We start from the raw sequence: 10,903 nt of genomic DNA, 5'->3' as shown, positions 1-10,903 counted from the left end.
TAAATGTCTGATGTGCATTCGTTGCTAAATAAATGTAACCAAATATTAGATTTATAACAGAAAATGACAGCAATGATAAGGAGCTTCCAAAGGTTAATTTATATAGAAATAGAATTATTCCATGCATCATGTGTAAAAACCCAGGCAAGGCAATTAACTAAAAGGTCACAATACTGAGGACAAGAGCAAATAGAGGAATTATTTCTGCTTTCAATTTTCCCTAAAATTCTAGATTAGAATTAAAAAGGCTAACTGAAATATCCAGATCCATCTGTCTAGAACAAAAGTTATCTCTGTCCAAATATGCTTTTCCTACTAATAGTGGAGCCATAAGTTTAGACAAATTAATTTTGGGCATCATAATCACCTTTCTTTTCCTTTTCTTTGCCCAACAGTTTCCTCAGGTTCATCATCCAGTCTTAGTAAACTGTCCCTCCTGCGCATGCCCCAATCATCTACTTCAGAGAAAAAAGCTTTGCCCTCCATTTCTAATCTCAATACCTCCTTTTAGCAGGTGTGCAAGAACATCAGTTAATGGCTAAAATGAAGAAAAAATGAAGCTATTTTGGTTTATACCCTTATCAGAGTCACTATACATAGTCTGTAGTATTATTACAGCTTTCCAGCCGATCTGCTCTATATTACATCAAAAATACTAACTGCCAACAGATGAAGACTCCAAGTGCATTGTGTCCTCCTTCTTCCCCTCCTCTTCGTTCATTGATTATCCTCCATAGCCTAACAAATAATATCAGAATTCCTTTCTCAGTAAAGTTCTTATCTATTTTATTACAAAATACATTTCAGCCATATAAAACAATCACACTAACCTCGAATTAATTTTGTTTGCCCAAAATGGATTACTGGCTCTCACCTCACACATCATTCCCACAATACGTTTGCTTTAAAGTGCATCCAATGTTTACTATGCCATCTTTTTGCCCATCAAAAACATATCCTAGATCCAATTGAAATTCCAATTCCTTCAATAATCTTCCCCTCAAAATTACTCCCACAACAAGAGAACCACAATGAAAAACAGAAAAAACATGTCAGCCTCCTTTTCCAATCAAGGTGTATGCATGATTATATCCCACCTGATATTACAGTATCTCTATCACCCAGTTGATCAATCCAGAAATCTATGGAGATGCCATTTGACTCATCTTCCTGCAGGTGGCCATTCTACCTCTCTATATATCTATTCTCCCACTTAAATATAGTTCAAATATTTGTAAATATTTGTATGTCTCAATAGCCATTTTCTTGTTCTAAGCTATTATTGTTTTTCACCTGAGCTAATGCAATATCTTTTAGTCTAGTGCTTTCCCTCATTCTCCCCATGATAGATTATCTTTTCAGTACAAGTAACCTCAGACTCTACTGTGTTGAAATCTTTACTTCTGGTCTTGAGATACTGGCCAAAATTCTTGAAGTGACTACATGAAATGTCGATTTCTTTACCTTTACATCCCCTTCAATTCACTGTCTACATTATTCTCCATATATTACTCTAACATCTCAACAAGATTTCCAGGCACCTATTACCTGGATTTTTTTCTGTCTTCTCCATTTGTGGCCACTCCCCATCCCATCTGTAATCAGTGAGTCACCTATAGCGAACTTGTGTCTCTGCCCCAGGCGTTTGCACATGGATTTGCCTTTTCTCCATGTATTTAACATACAATATTTTCTACCTGCAAATGCAAATCTTTTCTATTTTCTCTCTCCCAAGCTATCTTTCATTTGTTCCAATCTTTCCATAATTTTGAGAAGTTCTGTCTGTGTTTTGCACTACTGGATGCCCACTTAGTACACAATAAATAATATAGATGGAAAAAAATGCATTAAATGGAGAAAAAGATCAAATAAGAAGTATGGCTTATCAAATATGAAAAAATATATCTTCAAATATTTATCTATAATATCTTCAAATATTTACATGGCAGTACTCATTGGAAAATACTTACTTTGAAATACAAACCCATTTCTCCATAGATAAAATTTCTTATTTCACAGAAAAAGAGATAATCTAGCTAGATTCTCCTGCTACCCTAGAGTTATTTAATTTAGTGCACTGCACTATAAAAAATTGAAAAAAAATATGGGTTTGAACATACAGTATTTCAGCTGCATAATAATTTAAAATTGCTTTTGTGGATTTGATTGAATGTCTAATCACACTGATATCTTTTAGCAGAAATAAAAATACAGACAACTAAATTAAGGCAAAAAAAAAAAATTCTGCCCTTTTTCTCCCAGCCTCATTGTTTTTGGTGGCAATTATGTAGCTTATGGTGAATAGTTTCAACTTTATAACAAAAATCATACTTTTCCTTTATACTTTTGCTCAAATGGGAGACCAGAAACCTTTCGGGAAATAATTTATGTACAATAAAAAAGGCATATAATGTTTAAAAATCTATACAATAATATGTATATAAATAAACATATATGAACATTTGATTATACCTAAACATTCTTCAAAATAAATAAGCCACTATTGGTAATGGTATTTTTTTTACAAACATATTCTGAGATTACACTTTCAGGCATAAGCTACCATTATGTCTTCTAAAATTATAAATAAGAGGAAATATTTTTGAATGAAGTCTATTTCTAGTAAACAAATTAGTTCATAAAGTATTTTATATTAAGGTTGTTTCTTATTAGGTGTAAATTCCCCCCCCCCAAATATATTAAAATGAAGTAGTTTAAACAAATACTGTAAGAGGACACGGGCAATTACAAATGAAGGAATAAATGCTAACCAGAGAAGAATTTCATTATAATGGTTTTATTTTTATCTGACTATTGAGTATATGAGCACACCTAATTAAAACATAAATGTTTTAAATTAAAGATAATAAAAGAGTTTCAGTTAAAAGTTTTAACAATAATCATGTAGGATTTTATGTATTTTTCACTTAGGGGAATCTATTTTTCCCAACGAAAATACAAACGAAAGTTTGTTAAAATGTGCATACAAGGGTGGGTATTAGTTTTCCAGTGTGTAATTTTATGTTTTAAAGCCCTCATTGATATTTTTTGGTATTCCATGTAAATATCTTAGAATCCCAGTTTCCTGGGGTCATTGTGAAAGTATACAAATCTCTGGTAAAAAGAATAAATTTATCTTTTTCTATTTTTGGGTTAAAGCTTGTGGTACGATTAAAACTAATTTAAACAAAAATGTCAAAAATTCTAATGATGTCTGCAAGCTGAAATCACTTTATCACACTTTTCCCTAAGTTTATGGTAAGCTTTGTAGAATATCTTTTCATAGTCAAAGGAAAGATACATATTATTAGCTTGGTATTAAATGCACAAGTTCACGCCTATTATGTAGGCCAGTAAAACATTATATGGAAAAATATTAAATTTTTGACATCTTTTTATATTGGTACACATCCTTAAACCCTTTGTACATTGCAAGAACCTGAAAAAAAATAAGTTTGTTTAAATAAGTCGTTTCTGCCTCTTATTCTATTTGAAATTGTGGTTGAATTGGTTGATGTATAATGGTTTTTCACTAAGTAGACAAATTTTTACAACAGTAAATTATTACCAAATAATCAGAGAGATTAAGCTTAATGTGTCATATTTCATCTTTATTTCTTCTTTCCCCCAGGAAATATTTAGTTTCTTTCTTTTTGAAATATCTTTGCAAATCTAGTGCTAATAGAGAGCAAATATTATCTATCCCAAGACTCTCATAATAAAAAGTCTATCCCAAGACTCTCTCATTTTGAAAGCTTTTGTTTGTTTTATACATCTATAAACTTTCCTTATTTTGTATTTACTATGGTCTTCTTTACTCCATTTGAAAACGTACCTGTGCTTTTATATTTGGACATTTCTCAGTTCCCACTACTAGGTTCCTGGTTTGAATTTGGGGGACTGCCAATGAAGAAAGAAGTTCATAATTGATATTTGCTCCCTTTCAGGAAACTAATTTAAGAAGCAGAAATTTGAGCTCACCCTTAGGAAAAAGTGAGTTCACTTCTATCTATCTTAATCTTTAACCCAAAGAAAAATACTGTGGTTAATAGCAGAGGCCTATTTCAATTGCCTGTCCTTACTGTTTTGTTGTGTTTTCTTCATAATTGCTTACAGTAGTCTCCATTGAATGTGCTTTTAAATAATCTCATGTTATGGGGAATTTTCAGAAGTTTTAATTTAACTCTATTCAGAAGAAATCATCAAAACTATAAAATTTTATAACAGTTTAAGCCTGTTACATCCTCAAAATTATTATTCCCAATAGTGATAGCTATTAATTATTCTGTGATAAATATTATGAAACATTCTGCTTTGGCTCCCACATGTAAAGAGCTTGAAAGTCATCACAGCATGGTACAATAAGAAAAACATGGACGAACAAAATCCATGACTTGTCGTGACCCATCTTAATTTGTACAGCAAATTGCTACCCTAAAATCTAAAGAGACAAGCAAATCCAGGGTCATAGCTGAGACCAGCTTCCCTGGAACAGAACCTATTGGAATGGTAAGCTGGCAGGGATGCTTAAATGGTAGTTCTTGAGCTAGTATCTGAGTGAGGACTACAGCAAAAATGAGAAAGTCCTGCAGGCCAGAGTCATAAGAGCATCCTTATACTTACATGGTTTTCCTGCAGGAATAGTACCAGATTTCACATGGTGAAGAGCTGAGAAAGATCCCACCACAGCTCTGGAGGTTAGGGGGAAGAATATCCATTGTGAAATGTGCCCAGGGGAGTTTATACAGCCAAGAACCACTTTTCGGGGAGAAAGACTTTACCAAAACTCTATCCAACGTCGGGAAAGAAGATTTCTGCCCAACACATCCCTTTAACCTTCCCATTTCTACAAAGAGTGAGAGTAGCAAAGAACATGTTTCAAGGTCGCAGCCAGTGCAAACACACATGTCCACTAAAAGACTGCTTTAGTCAGGATTACAGATGACTTCTTATCCTTCACAACTCATCCCCAGCCACCAAAGCTCCAGTATAATCACACTGGGTAATAGTTAAGCAAACTGAACCATACAGTCTCTATTGAAGGAACAGTTCTCAGATAAAGTCAAAGACAACAGAGGAGTCAAAACAAGACCAGCAGAGGAGTTCCAGGTATCTGACACACTGAACCACTGAACACACAGCCAGAATAACATAAAACCACACACTCAAGTTTTCAACAAAAATTACAAGGCATGCTAAAAAGTAAGAACATTCATCTGAATAGACAGAGCAAGCAGAAAAACAAAACAAAACAAAACATAACAAACAAACAAACAAACAAAAAAAAAAACAGACTCTGATATAACACAGATGTTTGGATTATCAGACAGGGAACTTAATAAACTATCATTGATATATTATGGTCTCTAATGAAAAAAAAAAAGGAGAAAAACACACGACAGATGGGTAATGTAAATAGAGAGATGTAAACTCTAAGAAATATCAGAGGAAATAATAGAAATCAAAAGCAGTGTGACAGAAAGGAAGAATGCTTTTGATGGGCTAATCAGCAGACTTGATAGAGACAAAAGGAAATTAGAAAACTTGAAGTTAGGTCACTAGAAACTTCCCAAAATAAAGGAGCTGGGAAAGAAGATCCATTTTTAAAACCACAGAATTTTGAAGAACTGTGAGACAGTTTCAAAAGGTGTAACATTCAAAATCTTGAAGTATAAAAACAAAAATTCTACATTTAGCCATGTCATATGTAAACTAAATAAAACCAAGGCAAATGTAAAGTCTTGAAGAAGACCAAGAATTAAAATCTCCTATCTGTGTAGAACAAAAAAAAACCATTACAGCGGAATTCTCAACAGAACCAAACAAGCAAAAAGTTATAAAGTACAATATTTAAAATGCTAAAAGAAAACAAAAACAAAAACAAAAACAAACTCAAGTTCTACGTTCAGTTAAATTAGACTTTAAAAATGAAGGGGCGCCTGGGTGGCTCAGTTGGTTAAGCTTCTGACTTCGGCTCAGGTCATGATCTCAAGGTTCATGGGTTCAGTTCATGGGTTCTGTTCATAGGTTCGAGCCCTGCCTCTGGCTCTGGGCTGACACCTCAGAGCCTGGAGCCTGCTTCAGACTCTCTGTCTCCCTCTCTCTCTGCCCCTTCCCTGCTCGGGCTCTGTCTCTCTGTCTCTCAAAAATAAATAAATGTTAAAAAAAATTTTTTTAGAGCCGAAAAAGACTAGCTCAAACAAACAAACAAACAAATATCATTGTCAATAGAAATGCCCTACAAGAAAAACTCAAGTTTCTTTGGGGAGGAGGAAAAAGATACTGGTCAGAAGTTCAGATCTACACAAAGAAAGGAAGTATATCAGAAAATGAGAAGCCAGACCACATACTGGGAAAAAAAGTATTTGAAAAGGACACAGCTGATAGAGAACTCTTGAAACTTAACAATAAAAAAGCCACCTCATTAAAAAAAATGGGCCAAAGACCTTAACAGACACCTCACCACAGAAGTTTTTGATGGCAAATAAGCAGAGGAAAAGATGTTCTGTATCCTATGTCATCAGGAAAACGCAAATTAAAACAACAATGAGATACCACGCTACACCAATGAGAATGGCCAAAATCCAGAACGCTGATGACAGCAAATGCTAATGAGGATATGCAGAAAGAGAAACTCTCATCCATTGCTGGTGGGAATCCTCAATGGTGCAGACACTGTGGAAGACAATTCGGCAGTTTTTTTTTTTTTTTTACAAAACTAAACCCCCTCTTACTATATAATCCAGCAGATGGATATTTACCCAAGTGAGTTGAAAACTTACATACACACAAAAATCTGTACACTCATGTTTTATAGCAACTTTATTCATGATTGCCCAAAGCTTGAAGCAAATAAGATGTTCTTCAGTTAGGTGAGTGGATAAACTGGGATACATCCAGGCAATGAAAAATTATCCCGCTTTAAAAAGAAATGAACTACATGCCACAAAAAGACATGGAGGATTCTTAAATGAATATTACTAAGTGAAAGCATCAGTCTAAAAAACCAACATGCTGTGTGCTTCCAACTATATAACAGTTTGGGAAAGGCAAAACTATCCAGACAGTGAAAAGATCAGCAGTTGCCAGTGGTCGGTATAAGGGAGGATGGATAGATAAGTAACAGAGGATTTTTAGGGCATTGAAACGAGTCTACCTGATAATATAATGGTGGATACATGTCACTTTTCCTTTTTCCAAATTCATAGAATATGCAACAAGAAACTAATACAAATATGGACTTGGGTGATGATATGTCAGTGTAGGTTCATCAGTTATAATAAATGTACCACACTGATGTGGGAGTTGATACTGGCGGAAGTTGTCCATGGAGGAGGGCAGAGCTATAGGGTAAATCTCTGTGCCCTCTGGCTCAGTGTTACTGTGAACCTAAAACTGTGCTCAAAAGTAAAGTCTATGAAAATATGTATGACAGGGGCACCTGGGTGGCTCATTCGGTTAAGCGTCCAACTTCGACTCAGGTCATGATCTCGCGGTCTGTGAGTTCGAGCCCTGCGTCGGGCTCTGTGCTGACAGCTCAGAGCCTGGAGCCTGCTTCGGATTCTGTGTCTCCCTCTCTCTCTGACCCTCCCCCGCTCATGCTCTGTCTCTCTCTCTGTCAAAAATAAATAAAACATTAAAAAATATATATGCATGAGATAATCTCAGTGAATTGAATGGGGGAAAATGTGCTGAGTCAAGCAACTTGGGAAATAAGAAGAATCTTTAAAAGTAAACCCAGGAGGATCCTGGGAAGATGGCGGCATAGGAGGACGCTGGGCTCACCGTGCGTCCTGCTGATCACTAAGATTCCACCTACACCTGCCTAAATAACCCAGAAAACCGCCAGAAGACTAGCAGAACGGAGTCTCCGGAGCCAAGCGCAGACGAGAGGCCCAAGGAAGAGGGTAGGAAGGGCGGTGAGGTGGTGCGCACTCCACGGACTGGCGGGAGGGAGCCGGGGCGGAGGGGCGGCCTGCCGGCCAAGCAGAGCCCCCAAGTCTGGCTGGCAAAAGCGGAGGGGCTGGACCGAGTGTGTTCCGACAGCAAGCGAGACTTGACATCTGGGAGGTTATAAGCTAACAGCTCTGCTCGGAGAACAGGAGGGCTAGAGGACAACGGGAGGGAGAGTTGTTGAGACCCGGACGACAGAGCTCAGCTTGGCGGGGAACAAAGGTGCTCACCAGCGCCATCTCCCTCGCCCATCCCCCAGCCAAAATTACAAAAGGAACCAGTTCCTGCCAGGGAACGTGCTTGCACCTCGCAAACACCCAACTCTGTGCTTCTGTGGATCCTCCTGCTGTTCTGACTCCCTCCCGGTGCCACAGGGCCCCTCCCGAAGAGGATCTCCGAAGGAAAGTGAGCTGAGCCTACCCCTCCCGCCCCTGTGCACCTTGCCGATCTTCCCCAGCTAATACGCCAGATCCCCAGCACCACAAGCCTGGCAGTGTGCAAGTAGCCCAGATGGGCCACACCACCCCACAGTGAATCCCACCCCTAGGAGAGGGGAAGAGAAGGCACACACAAATCTGACTGTGGCGGCAGTGGTGGGCTGGTGACAGACATCAGGTCTGACTGCGGCCCCGCCCATAAACGCAGTTATTCAAGACAGCACAGGGGAAGTGCCCCACAGTCCCACACCACTCCAGAGACTATCAAAAATGACGAAATGGAAGAATTCCCCTCAGAAAAACATCCAGGAAATAACGACAGCTAACAAACTGATCAAAAACGATTTCAACAATATAAAAGAAAGTGAATTTAGAATAATAGTCATAAAATTAATTGCTGGGCTTGAAAACAGTATATGGGACAGCAGAGAATCTGTTGCTACAGAGATCAAGGGACTAAGGAACAGCCAGGAGGAGCTAAAAAATGCTATAAATGAGCTGCAAAATAAAATGGAGACAACCACAGCTCGGCTTGAAGAGGCAGAGGAGAGAATAAGGGAACTAGAAGATAAAATTATGGAAAAAGAGGAAGCTGAGAAAAAGAGAGATAAAAAAATCCCTGAGTATGAGGGGAAAATTAGAGAACTAAGTGATGCACTAAAGAGAAATAATCTACGCCTAATTGGTATTCCAGAGGAGAAAGAGAGAGGGAAAGGTGCTGAGGTGTACTCAAAGAAATCATAGCTGAGAACTTCCCAGATCTGGAAAGAAAAAGGCATTGAAATCCAAGAGGCACAGAGAACTCCCTTCAGACGTAACTTGAATCGATCTTCTGCATGACATATCATAGTGAAACTGGCAAAATACAAGGATAAAGAGAAAATTCTGAAAGCAGCTAGAGATAAACGTGCTCTAACATACAAAGGGAGACCTATAAGACTCATGACCCATCTCTCTTTTGAAACTTGTCAGGCCAGAAAGGATTGGCACGATATTTTCAGTGTGCTAAAAGGAAAAATATGCAGCCGAGAATCCTTTATCCAGCAAGTCTGTCATTTAGAATAGAAGGAGAGATAAAGGTCTTCCCAAACAAACAAAAACTGAAGGAATTTGTCACCACTAAACCAGTCCTACAAGAGATCCTAAGGGGGATCCTGTGAGACAAAGTACCAGAGACATCGCTACAAGCATGAAACCTATGGACATCACAATGACTCTAAACACATATCTTTCTATAATAACACTGAATGTACATGGACTAAATGCGCCAACCAAAAGACATAGGGTATCAGAATGGATAAAAAAAAACAACACCCATCCATTTGCTGTCTACAAGAGACTCATTTTAGATCTGAGGACACTTTCAGATTGAGAGTGAGGGGATGGAGAACTATTTATCATGCCACTGGAAGTCAAAAGAAAGCTGGAGTAGCCATTCTTATATCAGACAAACTAGACTTTAAATTAAAGTCTCTAACAAGAGATGAAGAAGGGCATTATATAATAATCACAGGGTCTATCCATCAGGAAGAGCTAACAATTATAAATGTCTATGCGCCGAATACAGGAGCCCCCAAATATATAAAACAATTACTCACAAACATAAGCAACCTTATTGATAAGAATGTGGTCATTGCAGGGGACTTTAACACTCCACTTACAGAAATGGATAGATCATCTAGACACATGGTCAATAAAGAAACAAGGGCCTTGAATGATACATTGAATCAGATGGACTTGACAGATATATTTAGAACTCTGCATCCCAAAGCAACAGAATATACTTTTTTCTCGAGTGCACATGGAACATTCTCCAAGATAGATCACATACTAGGTCACAAAACAGCCCTTCATAACTATACAAGAATTGAAATCATACCATGCATACTTTCGGACCACAATGCTATGAAGCTTGAAATCAACCACAGGAAAAAGTCTGGAAAACCTCCAGAGCATGGAGGTTAAAGAACACCCTACTAAAGAATGAATGGGTCAACCAGGCAATTAGAGAAGAAATTAAAAAATAGATGGAAACAAATGAAAATGAAAATACAACAATCCAAACGCTTTGGGATGCAGCGAAGGCAGTCCTGAGAGGAAAATGCATTGCAATCCAGGCCTATCTCAAAAAACAAGAAAAATCCCAAATACAAAATCTAACAGCACACCTAAAGGAAATAGAAGCTGAACAGCAAAGACACCCCAAACACAGCAGAAGAAGAGAAATAATAAAGATCAGAGCAGAAGTAAACAATATAGAATCTAAAAAAAACAGTAGAGCAGATCAACGAAACCAAGAGTTGGTTTTTTGAAAAAATAAACAAAATTGATAAACCTCTAGCCAGGCTTCTCAAAAAGAAAAGGGAGATGACCCAAATAGATAAAATCATGAATGAAATGGAATTATTACAACCAATCCCTCAGAGATACAAGCAATTATCAGGGAATACTATGAAAAATTATATGCCAACAAATTGGACAACCTGGAAGAAATGGACAAATTCCTAAACACC

This window comes from Acinonyx jubatus, chromosome C2 (genome assembly GCF_027475565.1).
Source record: "Acinonyx jubatus isolate Ajub_Pintada_27869175 chromosome C2, VMU_Ajub_asm_v1.0, whole genome shotgun sequence".
NCBI classification, from domain to species: Eukaryota; Metazoa; Chordata; class Mammalia; order Carnivora; family Felidae; genus Acinonyx; species Acinonyx jubatus.
The sequence above is the reverse complement of the archived record's forward strand: the minus strand, read 5'-3'. Positions refer to the sequence as shown.